This window comes from Larus michahellis, chromosome 1 (assembly GCF_964199755.1).
Source record: "Larus michahellis chromosome 1, bLarMic1.1, whole genome shotgun sequence".
NCBI lineage: Eukaryota > Metazoa > Chordata > Aves > Charadriiformes > Laridae > Larus > Larus michahellis.
This window is the reverse complement of record NC_133896.1, coordinates 84,418,567-84,442,262: the sequence shown is the minus strand read 5'-3', so window position 1 is coordinate 84,442,262 and position 23,696 is coordinate 84,418,567. Positions and strand designations below refer to the sequence as shown.

The window sequence follows — 23,696 nt, the reverse complement described above, 5'->3', positions numbered from 1 at the left end:
AAATCATGACGGCTCTTCTAGAACTGCTCCCAGCTGCACAGTGAGACCCCTGAATCCTTCTTATGGAGTAGAGCTCACAAATATAATGTGTGCCCATGAAAGACTTGTGCTTTTTCCCATCGCATCTGAATCTTTAAAGAAGCCATTGCCCTTTTAGAGAAAAAAGTCATTCTACTAATTGGCATTACTTTATAGCAAATTGTTTACATGTAGGCCTGTCCTGAGGGTAAAGACTGTTCCGGTAAATCTTGCTACTCTGCATTTTTTTCCTTGTAAAAAATTGCCTGAAGTGGAGCTTTGCTTGTGAGTCCCCTAGTTCAACAATGTTCATGTGGATAAAATTTCCAGTATGCAGTTCTCCTTGAGACACGGAAGTTTTCTAATTTTAACTCTCAGTTAACACTTTGCTATGAGTTCTACTATATTTAGGGGTTAATGCTCAAGGATGGTGAGAGTATCCTAGTACCAGTCTAGCAGAGCTACAATTTTTAAGCTTGTGAGTTGCCCCACTGAAATGCAGATTGCTCACACGTTGAGCTCATGGTTGAATGCTCTGCTAAATTGCATCCAAAGTGTCTGCTAATTTGCAGAATTGAGCCCTCCCTTCCAAAGTCATAGCGTGATCTCTGTGTTCTCCTATTGCGCTAAATGCAGGCTGTGCACCTCTGCCAGGTCCAGAACTCATCTGAAAACTGCCTTGGGTTTTGGAAACCACAGTGCTTTTTCTTATCTTTTGATCCAGATGCCATTTTCCTGTTAATACACAATGCTTCCCGCCTCTTCCTTGCCAAAATTCTTTGAAAGAAGAATTTTAGAACTGGGAGTACTTTAACACATGCTGTCTCTTGCCAGGCATATGATCTCCAGATATTTGATAGAAAAGCAAGGTTTTATACCGGGCATGGGAAGGAGACAAATGAGATGTACAGCAGCTGGCCTTGCCTCTCCTTATACAGTCAATAACTAGTATGTCTTTTTAGAAACTTTCTTCTTACTGAAGAAATTTTGGTTATGAAAAATCTTATCTATAGAAGGGCAGGAATAAAGTAACTCTCAGGGTATGGGAACTAGGGATAGAAAGCAATTTTTTTAACAGTCTTTTTTTCACCTCTTGTTACGTGCACACTTTATACATTTCATGAAAGAATCCTACTGACATATGATCACCAGAAAGGTTAGTTTCCTTATTGGATAATTGACTCTCAGGTTAGAAACGAGCTAGATACGAGCTATGAAGATGCTGCTGCAGGAGTTTGCTCCCTTTGTAAGAGATCAGGTGTTCACTGCTGTTAGAGGCAAGAACTCATGCTTGAACACACAGCCCTCACTCCAAGAGCAGATGCTGTGAATGCACGAGAGCTAACAGAGGGTAAGAGAAGGCTACTGGCAGTCTTGCTACAGGCATGGCAATGCTGCAGCATGAAGCATTTTTTTTTGGAATTAAGAACAGCTTTGGTGACAAAGTGCTTTTGCTGTTGTTTTACAGTTTGGAAGCTGAAGCCCAGACAGGTTATGTGACTTTTCCATGGTTAAGCGAGCCCAGGGTCATATGAGAAGAAAATGGGAGAGTAGATATTCAGACCTTCCTCTTGTGAGGTCTAGGCTATGGTTGGTTTTACCCACTGGACCAGCCTCTTCCTTCAGGTTCTTCCCAACACTCCGCTGGGCCCAACCAAAGTCCATTGAGTCAGATGGCCAAAATCAAAAGTACTTCCATGCTATATTTCTTCCTATTGAAGTGATAGAAAAAGGAAACAGTCCTTACTTTAGTGAAGTCAGAAGTAACTAAGAAGCAAGCAGAGGGGGGAAAAGGATGTGGAAAACATTGCCAAAGGTGTACATGGCTGGCTCATGCAGAAGATCTCAGGTGCCTTGAGGAATTAAGAATAACTTGGAATCAGCCTTAAAAAAGGAGTAGGCCAATGTAAATCGGCTGCAACAGTTCAGTAGTTTTCCCCAGGAACCCACAAAGCAATCAAGGGAGAGATTTTTAATTCCGCACATAGGAAAAGCCTGGTCCTAGACTTCGATTTGCACAGTAGAAATCCCTGATTAAAAAGGAGCCAAATGCTGTTGTGCTTCAGGAAGTGGGAGAATTAGGGATGCTTACTTTGGACGACGGTGTAACTTTACAGTATAGCATATACAAGGGGAGATGCACAGCTGCATCTCCCCAGGAGCAGAGTACAGAATATATTGTGAGTCAAGAGTCACAGTTCCTCCCTATCTTCCCTCCACCACCACGCAGTCCCTTTGCTCTGCTACAAGAGTCAATTACTTCAACCTTCTTTTTTTTTCAAGTTTTTTTGTTTTGTTTTGTTTTGTTTTTCATGGAGAAGTTTACTCTCCCATGCTCCCAGCCAGCTACTTTGGCTAGCGAGGAAGCAGACTGGGGTGAAGCTTGGGCTCTCTGCACATTTGTCATCTTAACACCCGCTCTCCACCCCCTCCCTCTCAGCAGGGAGTATTGGGTGAGCAGCCCCTGTGGCTCCTTGCTGCAGGCAGAGTTGCACTGAGCAAACTGAACTTGAACAGTCATGGAGGGAAAGCCAGCGGGAGAGTGAGGGACACTCCGCCCTTCTTCTTATATTCCTGTCTAAGTAAGTACTGGCCCTGGCAATGTGTTGTGATTTTGAGCTAGCAAGTGCATTCTGTACGGATTCCAAGTTAAAGGCCCATGTTAAAATGACACACAATATTACCAGTGCTAGAAAATGGGGGAGCATGTTCACTGAAACCTGTGAAAAACCATCATCTTCCTAACCTGATCTCAGTCTGTTACTAGAAAATATGGAAGGGAGCCCATTACGAAAACAAAACAAAGCAGTCACATCCTTAGGAACTTTTGGGAGGCAAACATATGGGGAAACTCTTTACTAAAGGTGAGAGGTCAGCCAACATCTTGGGATAACTCAATGTAAAGGGGATAATAAGTTCTCAGGCCTTTTTGACAATGGGAACACAAAGAGCTTAGCTGAGCTACAAGCACGAGCAAGGGGCTTTTCCAGTGGAAGGCAACTTTTCCTGTGTCTGGCACTGATGGGAAGCCTACACATATCAGGAAATATCTCCTGTGCCCTCCCAGAAAAAGACGAATGCACACACATGCCTCTTTTCTGTCCCAGGCTCCCGTCATCTCATCCTAAACCTACATCTCTGGGTTGAACGCACATCAAGCCTCAGACATGTCTTCCTTGACCATGTCATGAAGGTCTCTTTCTTGTTAGCATACAAGCGAGCATTTGGGGGTAGAGTTTGTGATTTCAAACTTTCAGTATAGCTTTGATTAAGATATAGGTGAGTGGAAAGCAGAAGAGAACCTGGCAGGTCAAGACTGGGGGATTCAGATCATCTGGACTATGTGACTCAAGTGCATGTGCAGAGGCTGGATTTACAAGCAAAATACTGTGCTAGAGTTATTTCGAAAAGACAAGACATATTTTGGGACTGCTAGAAATTAAGGAAAATTGCAAAGAACATTTATTCCCATTTTAAATTCTTAAGTGGTATTATGCTTGGAGACAACTGTGTATATGCAACTCAAAAATTAAAGCTTGAGGCCAAATTCTGCTTTTGGTCACGCAGAAAGCAGGCGACTGTAGACTGAGTTGCATGTAACTGAGGTCATAATCTGGCATAGTGTCTGAGCTGGCTCAGTTTTCTGTTAAGCTAATGTCAGTACTGGTAAGCTGTTATGAGGAAATCCAATAGGGAACGGGTCAGGTGTTAATGCTCACAATCAACATGATTCCAAATAAATTGGAGGAATTTAAGAAACAATGCTGTGTCTTCTGATTAAGTTGCTTGTTTAGATTTAAAATAACTCTATTGGCTTGAGTGGTACTACTTCAGATTTACCTTGGTACAAGTTAGAAGAAACTGTGACTCTGTGTTTAGAAGATCTTTCTATGTCAGTTCTCTAACAAAAGTGAAGTAAGGAAGCATATGGAAATTTCTGAACAGCAAGGTGGTAAAACCAAACCTTGTCCTCTTTTCTGTGTTCTATGAACAAGATGAAACTAAGATAATATTTCTCCAAATTCTTTCCTTTCCCTTTCCCCTTAAATTTGGGGAAAATATGAGCCTATGCTGTGAAACTTGGAGTTCTCTGTTTTGCTGGTTCGGACGGTCTACAGCTATGTGAAAGGAAGAAAATAACATAACTGAAGAAAGGGGGCTAGTTTGTCTACATTCTAATGAAAGCAACACCTTAAAATGCAAGTATCTTTCCACAAAAAAAAAATAATTGTAGTTTCACTGCCTTCCTCCTAACCTGCAAATTTTGGCAGTGGAAAAGAAAGTTTTATTCACTGTATAAAGATGTCAGTCTCTCAAATTTCTTTTATTTGTTTCTAATTGAAGAGAGATTTTCATGCTACAATAAGATCTTAGGTTCAAGATTTGAAATTAAACTTCAGATTAATTTTCAATATTTTCCTTCCATTTCAGTTCAAAAACCCCACAGTTGCATTAAGGGATTTAAACCCTTCACATCACGGAGGGTTAACTTTAAATCCTTTCCAGTGAGCACACTGGAGGCAAATATCCATCCTGGCTATCTGTGCTGAGCTGTCTAAATGGTATGCTTTGTGTTAGGTGAGGTGAATTTGCACCACTGTGAATTAGCCATTCTGAGACTGTGACTGAAATCTGGTTTCTCCTACAGGCTGAAGGGGTTCAGATGAGAGGTTGTAATTTTGGCCTGTTTTTGGCTTTTCTCTTTTTCTACTTAGTTTAGTCCTTGCATCTATCTTAAAACATTACATTACAGTTTGGCGCTCCATATACAGTAACCAAAAAAGCACTGAACCTCTTTAGCCCAATGGGTAATGCAGGAGACAGTATCTGAGATATCTACCAGGGAGGTTGAGTAAGAAATTGTTCGAGGATCTCAAGTCCAGCATGACAAGACCAGCGGTACTATCACAAATTGTCCCATCGCTTGTTCTGGTGATTGTTGGCCAGTATCTACTTCTAGACAAACTAATGAGAACATTTTCAGGACATGAAGTTTTTATAGATATGTAAAAAGAAGTAAAGTGCCCATTTTGTACTAAAAAATGTTCACACTCATAAAGCTCCTAGTGAAAGCAAAAAAAGAAAACAAAAGAATGAAGATTTTAACTCATTACATAGTGGAAGAAAATACATAGCCATTAACATTTTATTAGGTCTTTTCCTTTGTGTTCTGGAAAGGCAAAATTGCAGCCCTTCTAATGAAAACAAAACAAACTAAATCCCACAAACACCACAGTTAGGAAGAGGGAAAGAAGAAGAAATAATGCTTATCATAATTTCCCTTCAGAACGCAGATAATGGTTGACTACCCTAAATAAATACATAAATAAATAGGAATTGTATTCCTTTTGAAGCTTCCATGGTTGGAAATTTCCTTATGCAGTTCCCTGTCGTTTTCTTTCTTGAAAACATTCATGCTTCTTGTTTAGTTACTTTTTAGGGTAACATGTTCCATATGTCACATAGCCTTTGTATGAAATAGTCTAGACTAAATTCTTCTTTCATCCCCATGACCTAATTTTAAGGTCTTACTGCTGTGGAGGACTAATCTGGATCAGTTTGATCAAACCCTCCTATTTTATAAATGTCATTTAACTCACCACAACTTTTTTCCCCTTTCCATAGCAATAAGCCCAATCAAGTCTGTCTTTCTAAGTGTCGCTATTATAAACTCCCTTAAATTCTACATCTAATTGAACAGTGCTCTCTGACTCAGTCCATTATTATACTACTTGCTTTCATTCAAGTGAATTTTTAAAGTAATGCAACACAGAATCTTATTATCTTCTTTTTTCTTGGTTGCTATTCTCTGGAGTAGATGCCAAACAGGATTATTTTTTTTTTTGTTAACAGTGGCTTTCCAAATATTTTTCTATGCTTTGTATACAACATAAATGTCTTCCTGGGCAAATAATTCTTTTGGTACTTTTTTCTTGGAATAAATTGCATTTAGCATCTTCACAAGCATTATTTTCTTTATGTCTTCCCATTTTCCCATCAGACTCCTGTGTAATAAATGTATGCACTTAAAAATTGTCCAGACTGTTCAGTTCACTGGCTAATTAAAAAATTTTTACTGTAGACTCTTGATGTTCCCTGTGCCTCACCTCTTTCCCTAACACTAGTTTAGACCGGGGCAAACTCCACTGCAGCTGATAAAATTAAATTTGTACAAACGAAGCACAAATCACTAAAGGGGGGCCCCCTCTCTTTCTGATTCTGTTCTCACAATATTCACATACTTCAAATATTCAAATCTATAATCCTGATGCAATGTCTTTTCAGCAGGTTAATCTGTTTGCTATCAATTTAGATTGTGTTTGTTCTGTTGGTGGAAAAAAGATCAAAGAAACTGTTTTAAAATGGACCGCAGAGAAAAGTTGCAGTTCAGCTATGAAATTTTGACCAAGCCTATGTAAAAGATGCACTGTTTTATAGCAGGATCAGTCAGGACTTCAGTCTTGCCTTCTGTCTACTTCTAGTCTACTTCTTCTTGCCTTCTATGTAACCATACGGGCAGAGGACTCTCTGAATCTGTGCTAGCAAAAATGTTTTTTTACTTCTTTAGCCTGCTTTCCTTGTGGAAGGTAGCTATATCTGTAAGTGATCATGCCTCTGGTGGCTGTTGCCCATGAGGAGTACTGGGCTGATGGAGTCAATCTAGCAAACACTCATCTGTAGGCCCAGGCCAGATCTACACTAGAGTTTTTCCTTTTGGTTTTTTTTTTTTTAAATAAAATTCTCTGTCAGACTAGTTCTGCTTGTACAGCACTGACACAGACGTGCTGCTGCAAAGTCCTTGTGTTGTATATCTTGTGCTTGGGAAAGGGCATGGTTCTGTTGGTAGCTAAATCCCTTTTCTTGTCATGTGCTGTCATCCCATTAGACAGCTTAGTTGGCAGAGGCAACTGGCAGAATTGTGGCTCTAGACAACCCCTTCTGTCCTCCTCAACTTGTGATTTGGTGTCTTTATAGTATTTACTTGCATGATATTCCCATGAAGCTGAACTGTGCTCCAATTATTCCTGTTTTGCAGGTGAATAACTGTCTGACAAAAAGAGACAAGTTGACCTGCCCAAGGCCCATGGAAGGACTATGGTGTGACAGAGAGTTGGACTGAAATGAGCCAATGTAGGCAGTAGCCAGAGCAGCTTCTGGGTTTGGGCCTGCTGAGATATTGCACATTGGTCTCTCGATGGCTAAAATCAGTCTGCAGTAGTACACTTGCTTGAGTAGTACCATTTTAATGTTAAACTGCAACTGAAATTCCTGCTGTGGTTTGGATGTTCTTAACCTTTCATCCTGTGTTGATTGTCTGGTACCAAGGTCTTCAAGTTTCTCTCTCTTGGTTGGACTTTCCTCAGTGGGAACACTAACATAGCACTCCCATCTTTTCTCTCTGGCCGTCTGTTTCCACGACCTTCATAAAAGACAAACACCTTAAGATCCTCTCTCAACAATGGCCAAGGTCAAAATTTATTGTGTGGGACTTGGGAACAGACACACAGATTGTATCACTACATAGGCCCCATGTATCACAAAGATTGCTGGAAATTGGGTGAGATGGGCTATATGTTGCTAAGACATGGAGAAACACTTCTGGTGTTTGCCCCATTATCATTGCTGTAGCCTCTGCACACAACTGTTATTTCATTCTTTCCACCACGGCATCAGCTCCTCCTGATGTCTACTCGACCAATAGTCCTGAGAAACAGTAGAAAATGTTCCTCTCTGTCATGCCTGCAGAACAGCTTCCAGAGGGAGGGATAGGAGCTGCAGAACATAGGCCCCTCTTCCCACGTGTTAAGAGGTACTTTCTGACTCTAGAGAAGTTCCTGAAAACTTTAGCCCAGGTGGGCAAAGGACGCCAGGCTTTGAATGCAGAAAATTAAGCAAATATCCAGGGAACAATCGAGGTTTATACCTCTACTGCAGTTCTTGAGCTGATGTATAGTCACTTAGACCTCTGGAAAGTTGATACGGTGTTATTCAAGGTGTACAGAAGAAACTGGTGTTAGGATTTAGTTACTTGTATTGGAATTTTTCTGGTACAGAGAGAGTGGCAATCTGATATCCCCTCAAACATGATTTCAGATCCACCACTTCTGTAATGTTCAGGAATAGTGCATATCTTGCATTTGAGAGCAAATTGTCTCTCTGGCATAAGTAAAGATCAAGAAGCCAAAGTTTGTGTCAGGATCTCAATTTTTGAACTGAGCATGCCATGGTACGGTGACCCTGTGATTTGGTTTAGCATTTTCATTTCAGCTTGAATTGTGTAATAATCAGAACCTGCACAAATTGCTTCTTGGGTATTTCTGTTCTTTATCATTATCTTAATTTGTTTCTATAGGACATTTGATTCCAAGACCTTCATGAAGGGCTGAGAAATCCTCTTGTCACACTCAAGAGAAATGTCTACTGCAATGCTAACTTTTCCGTGTAGATTGCAAGAGTCTGTCAGCCTGTTTAAGCCCAGAAAAAGGCTTACTTCACAGACCAGTCTTCTTAAAAATAAAGGAGACTAGAATATGGATTTGAAATACAAGAAAATTTTAAAAAATCCCACCAAATCAAAGTGCAGTCACATACTCTGCTGATGAGAAGAGTGTAGGAATCTATATTGAGTAGAGTTGTACATAGAGAAGGAAACAAGATTAAACACATAGTACAAATAAACAGCACAAGAGGCAACTTCTTCTTAAAGCTAAACCTTGGGATTGAAAAAGGTCAAAAATGCCTTAAATCACTGGAGCATGTTTCAGTTACAAAGTTGAAATGAAACAGGGTTTGAAGTAATCTTTAAAATTGAGAAGGGAATCCCAAAAGCTGAGGGAGTCTCATAGAGTTAAAAGTCATGATTTTGGCAAGAAAAAACATGAGTTAATGTCAAAAAGTTTACAAGATGACCATCTGAAAATATTTTGGGTTCAAGAGATCAAAACAGCTTGCTTGACTTGAACCTTGAAGGGAATAAACAAACAAAAAATATGTTTAGAAAAAAAAATTGTTTAATTGTTTGAAGTGAATAGGCTTTCCTTCCACACGGTTTGAATTTAATTGATTGGATTTTTCTGATTGAAAACCTTTTCAGGAGTTTGGGAAGACTGGGTTGTATGGTATGGTTGTTACAAAGTGAGAATCTCATCTGATTGCTAGATACTAGCAAGTCAGTGACCTGTAGGATAACATCATTCCAGTGGAATCATAAGAACTAATAATGTTGTCCAAAGGATGTGAGGGACAAGTATTTAAAAGACTTGGAAGTCCTTTTTGTTTGACAATACAGGCATCTGAATTTTGCCTAGATGGGCAGATCTTCTGTAGTATAGCACCATGGACTAGCGTTATTAGTCTGGTTTGCATCACCGTGAGGATCTGTTCCTTAACTGAAAATGTTCCAATGCTTTGTGAAATGATATCATTCAGTGAAAAAAACCAACAAAACTTGATTGTCAGCACGTGTCATGCAGGAACTGTTTAATGGTTTGATGCCAGTGCACTTTTTCACCCATTCTGAGATCGACAAATTTATTTCTTCATGAGAAATTTAAAAAAAATCTCTCCTCTCCTACCTCCTACCCATCTTTGCTCTTCTCCCAGCTGTCATCACTGTTTACAGTTTGAGTAAGCAAAAATATATATTTACAAGTACAGCTTACTGCTGTGTTTGCTGGTATAGACTGCCTGCGGGCACGTCTGTGAGTTGCGCACCCAGCTACATACATAAATATACCCCCTTCTCTTGTCAGCCTTTCCCCTCCCCTGCCTTGTTTTCTTAAGCCATGTGTTAAATCCTTTCTGTCGGATTCTGAGCTTTGTGGAATGGAGACTGACGTCTTACTTCATGCCTGTACGTGAGCTCTGACAGATCTCTAGCACTAAGCGTGAGGCTCCTATCACTCCTGAGCAGGAAAGGCCAAACCTCCTGTCTTTATCAAACACTGCTGTGGCCTCTCTCCTGCTCTGTGAACCTACACGCTGGATTAACTGAGGTCACAGAGCAGGAGAAATGTCATGTGCCTGCATTGCAGCTGACTATTTCACCTCATGGGGTTGCGTGTGAAAGCAGCTTTACGAGAAGATTTTATTTTCAGCTGCAGCCTCGTGCTATGGCCCTTCTCCTGACTGGACATGTGCCCATCGGACAATCCCAGAGCATCTTGGTTGCCTGCCAGCCCCAGATGCCAGAAGCATGTCCCCACTTCCTCTCTCCTTACATGATTAAGTCTGCGGGGTCTCATTCACTATAACTCAGAAAAGTTGCGTCTTACACAGTCTTGGGGCAGTGAGGCCAGATCCTGATGAAGGCCTCCAGATGTTATTGCAATAGCAATAATAATTAAAAATCGACTGCAACTAACTGAATAATGTACAATAAATTTAAAATCTGGCTTTTCATACAGTTTTAGAAAAATATTACAAATATCTACGGTCTTATCAGAACTAGGCTTTGGCATCATGCACATCATCTGTGGCTTTCTGAATGCGCATGACTTCAAGTACTACTGAGGCCAACTGAAAGGTGACAGTTCCCAGAAATTTTGCAGGACTTCTTATCAGTGTTCAACTAGTCAGAAAGGAGTGTCCGGTGGTTAAGGTCACTAACCTGTGTTCAGTTCCTAACTCCCCTGGGAATTGCCTTTATAAGTTTGTGAAAGACATTAAGGACTTGTTTACGCTGCTAAAATTAACTTCATTTTTTTACTGTAGCATTACTGATGAACATGTAGCTGCCACAAAGTTATACCAGTAAAGACAAGACATGTTAGCTTTAGTCAGAGATTTATTTGCTGAAGTTGGCTCTTAGTAGCACAGTTGAAGTCTTTTGTTTGTTTGTTGTTTTTTTTCACCTTCATTGTGGTTTTGACCTTGGGTAGCTGGAGTGCATTTAGTGATTCTGAAGTAAAAGAAGAATGCAGCTTTCTAAAACTACTTTCCCACCTGTGAAATGGGAATGATAGTACCAATTAGCTTTGTCTCAATGGTACTGTTGAGTACACTGTATAAACTGAGAGACAGTATTTGTTGTGGAAGCTGCTGTGAGAGATGAAGACAACTCTTGTACCCAAGGCTCCCTCAATTTATTCATGTAGGGGCAAAAATATATTTAGATATTTGTCTCAATTGCGCATTTCACTCATCTGTGTCACAAAAACTAAAAATAAAACCTAGGGGAAGCCAGGTTATTGGTTGCTACTATTTCCTGCAGAATATCTGTAATAAAGGTGTACATAAATATAGCTGTAAATTATATTGCTAGATGAGACCTGGTAGACTCAAGATTGATGTAAACAGTGATCTGCTGGTCTGTGGGCAGCCTGAACAGTGCTTGGGAAAGGTGTGAACATACTCACCTATCACCTCCAGAGGAATAATAACAGTGTTTTTTGCGGATGGTACGGTAGTTCATGTATTTGGGCTTAGGCAAACCATGGTACTGATTTTGCTAATAAAAGTTATCTGGTCACTACTGCTTGATCACAGATCCTTATTTGGTATATAAGGCCAGGTAGAATCAACTTCATCTAAATCAAAATACGACCATCTTAATTCTCAAGTAGTGTTTACATGACCATGTGTAAACACTGGAAACAATGTGTATTGACTGCTGCTTGTTATCAATGAGAAAATGCTTGTAGTGATCACAATAATGTCAGTGAAGTTTTCTTGTGGATCTGCACCTTCTACACATAGGGAAACCTCACAGTGATGACTTAGCCAAAATGTGAGTTCAGGAAAGAACTTAAAGGTGTTCAATTCCTTCCAATGAGTGATCACCTCTGGGAACAAAGACAAAAAACCAGCATCATGGGTAGAATTTTTAAACTTGTCTAAAGGTGCTCACTCCTTTTGTTGCCAAAAGTGTTTTGGTGCCTTTGCAGATCTCAGAATGGATTACCAAAGAGCTCTGTGTCCAGGAAGTGACAATAACTTTAGAGCCCCTATCCTTTGATGACCTTTGAAAATAGGCTCAACATTTTTAAACAGTATAAATATTTGAGGAATATTAATGAGCACTTTGCCTCTTCGCTCTGAATCTACCATCTGGAAAAGCCCTGCTACTGTGTTGTGTGACAAAGATGCAGCTTTCCTGGAATGCGGAATTGATAAAAACTGGAATCGGGTATGATGTTCTCTACACAGATAAACTGTAGCACTGTGAGATTTAGCATGTGAAGTTTGTGTAGAGCTACCTTCTGCTGATAATTTTGTTCTCCAAAAAACAAACATGTTTCTTGGTTAGTGTGTAGAATCACTGCAATATGTTTCAAAAAATCCTTTCCTCCAATTTTCACGCTAAATTCACATGAGAAAGCATAAAAGTGGCTTCCAATTGCTAAAATTAAAGTATATTAGTGAAAAAAAAGGTATCACCTTAAAAAAGGGACATACAAAAGTGAATTGCAAGTATGCATAGTGTTAAGTGGTCACAGTTTCACTTGTCCCAAAGGCAGACTGTCCTTGTTCTCCTTTCACACAAGATACGTGACATAATCAAAGACTGTGATCCTGTGCTTTTCTTAATCTTTTATGCCTTTTGTATTGGTGATTGGTTTGTAATCTGACAGCCAGACACATGAAACATAAAATGAATACAATTTATGCAAAAAGAACTCCAATTCATGAATATCCATGCACTTTGTTAATATGCTTTTAACTATTTTCGGGCTTCTAAGCTAATAGCTGTAATACTGTATGTAGCACGTTTCAGGACCAATCCAGCTCCAAAAGAAGTCAGTGGGAGTCTGTCTGTCTCCTTTTGGTGAGATGGAATTGGACTGATAAAGCTGTGAGAAACACTGGGTAAACCTTGGTGAATACTTACTCAAAATTACTTAATGAGTCAGGATGAAAATACATGATCCCTCTGGTATTCCTTAATCCTTCAAATTTTCAGTAATACAGTATGTCAAGATACTGGAGATCAGAGTTTACCCTCTAAATCCACTATACGCACAGCTATACCAGACAGTGGGGGCTGTCATCTCTTTACATCATTCATCTAAGTACTGTGTCGAAGAGATGTTAGTTCTGGGAGTTGAAGAGTGAGGTCACTCATGGCTCCTCCACCCTTTTGGTCCCTGATACTCCCAGAAATAACTATGTCCAAGATGGTGGATGACCAGTTTGTGAATAAGTTAACTGTCTGGTGTGGTCTTCTGCATACCACGTTCATCCAAATCCTTACTCTCTAGCTCTAACTTCTGGTTCTTTCAAATACACACACATTGCCTCACATCATTCCTACCTTGAAAGCCTGAGAAGCCTGGGGATCTATCTAAATATAAAATCTTGGTGGTCTGTCAATACATGAACACGCTCTTGATGTCTTTGCCTTCCCCCTTTAAAACACCACCTTTTTTTTCTTTTTCCAGAGTTAACATACTCGGACTGTAACTTTGTTTTCTAGTATTCTCCCATTAAAATGGCAACTTTATGACTGTCTTTCACTCCTATTGGAGCTTGACCGTCTGCTGCAATGTCTGACTGGTGGCTGACCCACTTTACATCCTTAAATCTTGCAGCAGAGACTTCTGAAATAACAAATCAGAGTCTCATTTTCTTGACAGCCATTAGTTGTGACTAAATCATCACAGCAGTGCAAGAAACAAGTGTGGCACGGCAAGAAAAATGCTGCTTTATAGTTGAACCATCTAGAAAACAAGGACCTCAACAGACACGAGTAAAAGTTTTCTTTAAAAAGAAACACACAAATCACTCCAAACGGTTATCTTTCAAAATAGTTCTCTGAGTAGGAAAAGACAGCCTTGCAAAGCTCAAAGAAAGTAAGAAGAGCTAAGTAAAAATGAAGTTAATTGAAGATGAGTACTGAAGAAACCCAGTACAAACAAAACAGAGATGTAATTCTGCCATAAATAGATCATGCTAATTACCTATGTATAATACTTTAGACTTAACAATAAAGGACATTCATCCAAATGCAAGCAGTCATAACAACTGGTAACATTTTCATTAAAAACAGACTAACTCTTGTCTTCATGTCAAGCCCATTATGCTGCAAAAGTGTAATTAAATGAATCTCAGCAACTCTATACCTCTTCATTTTTTTGGACTGGTGCTATTTAATAAGCCAGCATCATTGGAACTGTTTCATGTTTTTAAAAACACCAAGCCAAACTGCTAAAGGAGAAAATCTTTCTTAGAAACAATTCTTCAGTATTAATTTTTAGTTGCAAATTCAATTTTCCAGGATTTACTCTGTGTGTAGGGTCGTGGGCTGCTTTTTGCTGTTGTTATATAGAGTCTGGAAGAAGAGACTATTAACAGAGAGAGTCTGAGCATTTCCAAATTTCACATGCAGCTTCATCATTATGTATACTCAGAAAGAAGTGAGATGAAACAGATTTCGTTGCCTTAACTCCTATGTTTTCAAAGGGAATACAAATGCTCCTTGTGTTTTCTAAATTTATATTATTTTAATTATTTAAATTGTTTTTCAATTTATATTATCAACAACGATTATCAATCTTCTGTTTTATTTTTCATGAGAAGTGATTTTAAAAGGGTGGGTGAAATATCCCAGTGATCCTGTTCTCACATATCAGCTCTGGGATTGAGCACAGTTTGCACCTTCTAAAGTGATTCCATCTTGCAGCCGAAGGCTGCATTTTCTGGGAAGACCACAACACAAGTGACTGTAGAAGTTTCTCTCAATGTTGGCAAATCTTCAGATTTCTCATCTATTTTTTTTTTTTTTTTTTTTTTTACATTGCCTTCATTTGACTCCAGTTGGCACACCAAGAGATTACAGGCATCAAGTTTCGCCTCACAAATTGTAATAGACATAAGGACTGTATTTAATGAAGTGACTCCCACCTCAACAGAATGAGACTGCTTTTACTATATTATTATGATAATCAACAATTAAGTCGGCATTTGCCAGCCATAACCACAGATGTCTTCTTTGAAGTGTGGGAGAAACACTAATGTCAAATACCACAGTGTGGGAACACTTGGCATACACAACTAGCATAAGAAAATTGAGCATTTGGCCGTGCTCCTGGAAGATACTGTGATTGAAGTGACATAAATATATAATTAGGAGAATCCGTACATCAACAAGAACTGCACCCACGTTATTGTAAAAGTCATGGGGAATTTTTTGTCGTTCTCCACCTGTTCTGCCATGAAGGTATCGGAGACAAACATGTAGCTGACTCTGATTTTAAGAAGGCTTTTGAGGGGCCCTCCTTTAGCTTTGAGCTCTACGTGTACAATAAGCAGACCCTCCACAGCAATGCCTTTGGGCAATGAACCACCTTTAAATCACAGTCCAGTAGTAGTGTTCATATTTGGCTAGTGTATGTCTTGCTCAGTTCCAGTACAGTAAGTTCAATAGGCTTGGAGCTGAACTGCAGTACAGCCATTAATCAAAAGCCCCATAAAATTGAGTTCCAGGAATTTATAAATACATAATACAAATATGAGCTGTGGGATTTTTTCTGTAAACACTCCATCTCAGCAATGCTTCATGTCTCCCCAAGCACCATAACTTCACCAGCTAGTATAGCTTGTTCTACCTCTTGATTTCAGTCTGCCTCAAACAGTGTTGTCTTGCTTTGTACGCCTGCATTTCAGTTCACAGTCATTGTGAAGGGGAGAGAGGAAGAAAACTGTCACCACCACAGAGGCCTACATAATTTTTGACATGGGAGAAGCAGGGCATGACCCCATAGGTCTGTGATCAACTGCTTGCATTATTTCTGGAATAAGGTAGACAGGACTGGATCCCTCCTACCCACACGTCAGCAGCCTGTCCACGAAACATCAGAAGTTCAGTATGACTCCAAAGTCCACCACAATCCTTAGGAATCTCTCCGTTAACTTGATTTGTGTTGGTCTATGGGGTCCTAATGTTTTCACTTTAAGAGTGGGCAGAAAAAAATTGATTACTTTTTCTTTGCTTTGCTTTCTCTGAGGGAATGTTCTCTCTGTCTATGCTTTCCTTTTATAGGAAAAGTCCCGTACCTCTCCTTCACTGCTACTCTGCATTAAACCCCCCATTTTTAGCTGTCATAGAGAGAAGTATGACAAAGTATTTCTATTGGTTCCATCTCCTGCTGAGACCACTTGACCTGACCTTCTGAAATGCTGCTAAGTGATTATTTTGGAGAGGGCTGAAAATGGAGATCACTTTCTGTGCCTTCCAGGAGTCACCCGCAAAGGACTTTCCCAGTGAATTAATTTGCTTTCATGTACTCTGCAATGCTTTGTTTTGTCTTGTCTTGGGCCAGACTACACTGTGATGGCATAAGCACATGTCGGTCTCTGACTCAAAAACTCTTGTAAAGTGGAAAGACTTAAGTTTTCTTGTAGGTGTTTGAGTTTTTTGTTTTTTGCTTTTAGTTTGGCATGAAAGCACATCTCAGTAATTCATAAAGCACTGAAGATATTCCTTGTAGCCTAAGTAAATGGAAGCAACATTTAATTTTTCATTTTTAAGTGGTGATGCAGAACATAATACTGCATATTCAGTTTACAAGGCTCCCACCACTAGTATTTGGACTCCGTTTTAAACTTATAAATCATATGCTAAGTATAGTGCTTGTTTGCGTCTGTTAAATATTTCCTTCTCGTTTGTTCTTATCAACATCCAGTAATGATATATACATATGTCATGCAAGACAGTAAATATGCAGAAGTTCCAAGGAAAAGTTCAGTGCCGTATCTCTGCTGATTAATGCGTAAATGTTTGAAACTAGTATAAAAGCTAGAACAGTGATAACCTTTAGCATAGTCTGGAGGAATGAATACAGCAGATAAGTGTGCTCCTATGGAAAGTGCCGCAGCAAAAATTATATGCCACCCAGCCTCCATTTCAAGGACTCCGCACAACTGTGTTCCCTAGCCTTGTTCATTCCCAGGTGTATTCCACTCAGTCTGGGAGGCAGGAAATTGCATTTTCATCATTATTCTACTGCCAGCTGTAAGCTAAACCCATGCTTGAAGGCTGTAGCAACAAATCCATTAAGTACAGGAACCTCCTGCCACTGTGCTCGTCAGTCATTTTAACTCTGTGCCTCTATTTTCCACAGTTGTGGAAAACATGGATGAGGAGCCTCGCCTACATGATGCAACTGTGAGATATAGCAGGCAAGGCTTTGCACAGTGCTGTTGGTACTAATACTACCAAAGAATTAAGAAATGGAGAAGAACCTCAAATGCGTACCTGAGGATGAAGCTGAACTTTGCAATTGAGAATAAGAGATCATAAAATGCAGAAAAATATATTAATGACTTGTCCAGCAAACTTGTGTTATCTTTGCAGCCAAATCCTGTTACTAATATGGCCTGCCTGCAGACTAAGACCTGTATTTATACCTGTGTGTGGCTGTTTTATGAGGAAAAAAATAAGATATGAGCAAGAAAACATGAGAATCAGTGTAGATATTTTCAGAAGCCTCTCAACACAGGAGACAGTTTAGTAAAGACCATTTGCCTTGTAACTGTCACAGGGAGCTAGGGACTTTACTCAGGTGCTCACCCAGTGGCATCTATTTCCATTTCACATGTCCAAAGCAATTTTGCATAATCTCCAATAAGGCACACTGCTCTAGAAGGGCATGGACAAGCTTTGCGTGGATGTTTCAGGCATCTCAAAAGGCTCTTAAGACGTTCAGAAAGGTGAATTTGTCCCTGCCTGTTTATGAAAAGGAATCCCAGCGAGTTTGCAACAAGAAGTCTGTATCTAATCTTTGTGTTTTATGGTTCGATGGCATATGTGTATGGCATTGACAAGGTATTTTACATAAGAGAAGTCATCGTTCATGTTTTCCAGATCTTGCCATGTAGGTTTCCCCCACTGATGATGAGCTCAAATTGCCAGAACAGATTTTTGACCCTCTTACGTGACAGTGAAGCAAGATTAGTACTGCTTGGCTGAAGGATCAGGCAGGCACAGGATGTCCTTCTAACAGCTATGGACGCTACAGCACAGCAACAGATTGCTTAGAAAACATGTACGGTTTTCATCACTAGAGGCCATTGAGAACAGGATAAATAAACAGAAATTTATTTACAAGGAAGAGTCTGTGAGCAAGAGAATGGTGATCTCTTCATGTCCATTTATGAGTCTGTGTGATTTTCTCGACTGGATCTTTTTGAGAAATCTAGGGCTGCTGCAAGGGGAGAGAGAAGTGTGTCTCATGCATGAGAATGTGTTTGCGTATTTTGGGTAATAGATGACACAACTTGCACAGAGATGTTGTGATATGTTATTTCAAGTCATGCATAAATGTCTATTTCTGAATTCATTGTTTTTGTAAACTCACTGGGAAGAAAAAGATCCTAAAAAAAAAAACAAACTAGCAACCAAAACAACCAGTTTAAGTTTGATGGATTTCCTGAAGTGTAGGAAATGAAAACAGCATCTTAGGCTTCATTAGGCTACCAGGTATGCACTGATCTGCCATGTTAATGATATAATACATGCCTGTGTGCATCTCTTCATCGAGAAGAGGCTACTGAGACTGTGAAGGAATGCCCCTGTGTTGCCCCTTGCAGGTGTCAGCCTTAGGGTAAAGGTAAGTAGGAGGCAGGAAAGGTTATGTCCATGGTGTGTACAGCACTAAGGGGACACTGTACTTCAGCGTGCTCTGGCAAGGCTGGGGGAAACTAGTTCAGCATTTACATATTTATGCATCATTGTGTAAGAAAAGCCCAAGATAAGGTACTCATTCTGTGTATGGGCAGAAATCCAGGTTTGCTAGCCTGACAGAGAATAAGTTTAGCCCTGAATCTGTCTGTCTTATTAAAATAGTTATTGAGATCTGGTAAACAAAATATATAATGATCGTTTCAGAGCTTCCATGAAGAATTGTGTGCAACTGTGTATAATTACGATTATCAAAAATGTCCTCTGTTTACATAACGCCTCAGTAGATCTGACGAATTTTCTGCAGCTTCTATACATGCAGCGCCATGAAATCCAAATGCTTGCATCTTGCTAAACAGCCACTAACAAACACGCTGCGAAAGACTGGGTGTGGAAGGAGATATTGGCCAAGAAAATCATACCCTGGTTTTATAAGGAAGAGAGTAGAATCTTTTATGTCTGCATGAGATGTGGTTGTGTGGTTACATTGTAAGATCAACAAAAGTCAAGTAAGAATCCCAAACATACTTCAAAATTAATAGCAAACTGAAGTCATCTTGCAGGAAACGTGAAACTGGGGATGAGCATTAACCACTTTTTAACAATAGTCACTGTAAGTATCCCATCCTTGCAGAAAACTAGCTAGCCTTCTCATGGAAGTCTAGCACATAGCAGGTGTTGAAAATGGAAATGCAATTTCCCAGCTAGGCAGACATCCAATATTTATGAGCCAAGTCTGTGGAAATAACAAACTGATGATAGGGACAGAATAATTGAGTGGAAAATCGAGTAAGTTTTCCATTTCAAGAAAAACTGTCATTCACCTTGTGTCCAATCATATTCTTACTAGTGTCTGTGTAGTGCTGAAGCAATCATACATGCTATTAACACAAAGACATGAGTATCCTTACAACTAGAGTTTAGCACAGCTACTTAGTCATCTGGCAGAGCCAGTGATGCATGGATGAGAAAAAAGACCCAAAAAAACCCACAGATACCTTGGAGGGAAAACAGCCTACTGACTTCCAGCAGCACCTCTAATACTTCCTAGGCTGTGCTTTGAATCTAGACTAAATGTAGTCTAGTGTTGAATTTATATTCTGATTTGATAATGTCGCCAGCTTGTCAGATATGCTTTGAAATTTCTACCATGTTGGGTGGAAAACTTTCATGAGCAACAGATGCTGCTCTGAGATTTCTGGAGCATGGGAGTATGACCCTTGCACTTTTTCACCAGAGTCAGAACCAGAACTGCAGAACTAGATTTGCTGTGAAGAACCAAGTCTTGAACACACCTCCTGCACAGCCAAAATCTGAAGACACTCGGATTTGCTCTGCAACTATAAGGGGAAGAATTGATAATTGCCAGACAGAGGGATCTGTGCCTGTCAACACTCCTAACTCAAAAGTCAACTCCCACATTTGCTTGAGAATTTCCTGTCTCCTTCTGATAAGGCTCCTGTCTCATTTTGGCAGACTACCTATATTGAACTGCCAAACTATTCATAACAAGCCATGTTTCATGGGTATTCTCCCAAATTTGGATACTGCTGGCACCACCACATGTGGCCTAGATATCACTGGATTGATGCAGAACATTAAGGTGTGGAGAACTGAATTACTGCTTCCAAAAAAGGAATATGTTCAATGAATTTCCCTTCTTCTTTATGTCTGAACCTCACTCTGTTAGAAGCCTAGTAAGGAGGCTGGGCTTAGGCTAAGCTCTCGGAATAGTAGGCCATAAGTGCGATCAATGTAGTGGAAGTGTCCATTGCTGGGTCTCTGTAAGGGGTGAGCTTCAGCCTTTAAGAACTCATTTTCAGTGGATTATGACACCCTTGTCCACACCCCAGAGTATTTGTTATTCAGGCAGGGATGCCAAATAATCTCCACTAAGTGACTGCTTTTTTTTTTTTTTGCACTGGAGCTCATTCCTGGACAGATTTTTGTAAGCACTCGGTCTGAGTCACAACAAGACACTTTGGAGCCTGTTTTGGCAACCCTTCTCCCTCTCTTCCCTCTTCTTTGGGTTCCTTCCAGCTGCTGCCAGCAAATACTCCTGCATTCCCAGAGATCTGCAGGCCCTCCCTTTGGAGAAAGGAAACAACTCTAGCATGCATCCCTTTTGATGCCTCTCTGAAGTGATAGCCCTGCTCACCCTATCCCTTGCTTTGGCTCTATACGTACTGCGTAAATGTCAGGCTGGGCTGCTAGATGCATCACTCACATATGGAATGGGTTTGTCCCATCCTCTCCAAAAGAATCCCCTTTCAAGAAGTCCCCATGCACAGGCTCGTTTTTACAAATTTGCAGGAACTGCTCTGGGTTCAAAGTCCAAAATTCCTTTAAAAATGAATGAAGTTGAAAGAATGATTATGGAAAGTAAAACAGAGAGGAGTACTGAAAACTGACAAAATTATTTTAATAGGCAATTTTTTTTCTGTTCAAGAAAAAAATATTTCTCTATTTTCAGACTGTACTTGTTAATTTTTTTTTTAAAAATTTTTTTTTAAGTAGAGGCATAGCCTATAACCAGAAACTACACAGGTCAATATAAATGACAATTTTATATCTAAGATCAAGAAGCGTCATATCAATGAGTCCACAAAAATTATATTTGCAGAGCTTTAGAGATGGAGGCCAAAGAGAACTTTGCAACTGATACATGAAAGATGAAGTCTGTTCCAACTGAAGTCACTCAAAAATTTTCTATTCAACTGACTGAATCAAGTTATACCCCGAGAGTTGTGTATATAACGAATTAATGGAAAAGCATAAAGAAAAGAAATCAACCTACTCCAAAGAATAAAAGAAACAAGAATGAATGAGTGAATGAATGAATGAATAAAGGAAAGAATGACAGAAGGCTGTGCTAGGTTTTAGCAATGCATTACTAATAAGAGCCAATGGAAGAGTATTAAAACATGCAGTACCTAGGTTTTAGCAATGCATTGCTAATTACAGGTCATGGAATCTTCCTTAAAGCATCCATTCAACCTGGTTTGGATGTGAATGCATTTGCAGACCATCGCCTGACAAACCCCGCACCAAAATATTGGTAAGACAAGAGTTCAACATGAAAATACACATCCCAGTGAGTTGATACTAGTAGAACTTAGGAATTTAAAAACACATAAACAAGCTTATCCAATTCTTTTTAAAGAATCCGGGGCTGCTTCTGTGATGAACACTGACTGTCTATCAATTTGTATCTTCAGCTCATGACTCGTAAGACTCTTATCCAGTTATAAGGGATATTTAGCTGGCGTTTGTTTGACAGATAAAGTCCTATTACAAGATCTCACACTATAATACATTACAATGTGCTGCCTCTCAGGTAGTACCTTTTCCTTTGGGATGCATGCAATTGGGAAAAAATGCATACCCATGCTCAGTGAGAAGGATTGCTTTTTTCACATGCACACCCTTTTACAATCATATGACAAAAGGAATTTATGAACTTAAAGCTGTGTGCTAGTGTACGTTCCTACTTGTTGTGGGGGAAAGAGCCCGAAAGCTTTGGTCCCAGTTTTCTCCAATAGCAGGATTATGAGAATCATAATCCAGTACCTAAAGGGGGCCTACAGGAAGGATGGGGAGGGACTCTTTATCAGGGAGTGCAATGATAGGACACGGGTTAACTGCTTCAAACTGAAAGATTTAGATTGGATATAAGGAAGAAATTCTTTACTGTGAGGGTGGTGAGACACTGTAACAGGTTGCCCAGGGAAGTTGTGGATGCCCCGTCCCTGGAAGTGTTCAAGGCCAGGCTGGATGGGGCTTTGAGCAGCCTGGTCTAGTGGGAGGTGTCCCTGCCCATGGCAGGGGGGTTGGAACCAGATGATCTTTAAGGTCCCTTCCAACCCAAACCATTCTGTGATTCTGTGATAATCAGGTACTGCTGATCTCTCTGAAACAGCTGTATTGATCAGGAAGTCAGACAAGTACATTTCTTTTCCAGTACTAGGACCCAGAGCAATATTCATCACCACCATAAACCTCTGAATTGACTGGGTTTACAGAGGCACTAAATAACACCACTGTACAAACTGGGCTGTAAACACTGAAGCTTTTGGTCTAGGCTGTGAAAAACGGCTTCCAGTACTGTGATGTACAATAAATAAAATGAAACAGCAGAATAGATTGACCTTGTTTGTGAACTGGAGGGTAAAGCCATCTTTGAATTATTTTGGGGCAAGTAGCCATCAGAAATCAGAATTAAGACGTGACTTCTTTTCCAGAATTTCTAAATAGAGATACTGTCTGGACTGACCCCCAGTTGCTCTTAAATAATTTTTAAAAATTATGTTTGATCACAAAATAAACATAAAAAATATTTAGTGGAACAGGGATATTCTTTAGCAGTATAGGTATTGCTTTACCCTGCAACTCCCCCTTTGCACTCCCACTGTGACTTTTTAGCCTGTTTTATTAAGGAAAAAATTTTGCATGATCACATTGCCTGCTCATCTCTCCCAGTAATTTCTAAATCTGCAAGTTTATTTTAACCAAAACTACTAGAGGGGTAAAATTCTCAAGAATAGTAAGTTCCTACGAGTTTCGTGATAATTGGTGGAAGAGGACACTCAGGTTCGTGACCGTCTCACTCAAAGAGCAAAGTGTTGCAAGCTGAGTAGCTTTTAGGGTGTGCATTAGCATAGGCAGTGCCCTCGAATGGCTAAAGCACATGCTGACTCCTGCATGGAAAAGAGATAAAACACTGTGTAGGTGCTTATAGGACAGGGAGGTGAGAGCAGGACAGTAGGAGGAAGCTGAGGTATTGCAGAAGGAAAGGGAGGGAAGCTGAGGGAAGGAGCACAGGCACAGGATACAAGTTCTTAAGAAACCAGGCTTCATTCACTTAACTGCCAACAAACAACTTTTGGTTTAGTCTTTGTTACTTGGTAAATAATTTATGCTAAACTCAAACCCAGGCACTCTTATACCAGAATCAGATCATGCCCACATGGACATGCTGGTAAATTCATAGCTTTTTTTAAATCCACACTTTAGGCTTTACAATAAAGTTGTGTGGGTTTTTTTTGTTGGTGGTGCTTTG

The 23,696-nt window shown here is 39.9% G+C and overlaps 1 protein-coding gene across 2 annotated transcripts in view; it reads right to left on the bottom strand.

Annotated features, from left to right (window-relative positions):
• The window catches only part of NTF3 (neurotrophin 3), a 55,961-nt gene that overhangs the window by 12,657 nt on the left and 19,608 nt on the right, over nucleotides 1–23,696 (bottom strand). The window contains exon 1 of one of the 2 annotated variants that reach the window (XM_074589521.1): nucleotides 1,583–1,692. The exons of the other annotated variant lie outside the window; for it this stretch is intronic. The gene's annotated coding sequence lies outside the window, so the exon portion shown is untranslated. Of the gene's footprint in view, nucleotides 1–1,582; nucleotides 1,693–23,696 lie in introns of those variants that run through there. 2 annotated transcript variants of the gene reach the window in all.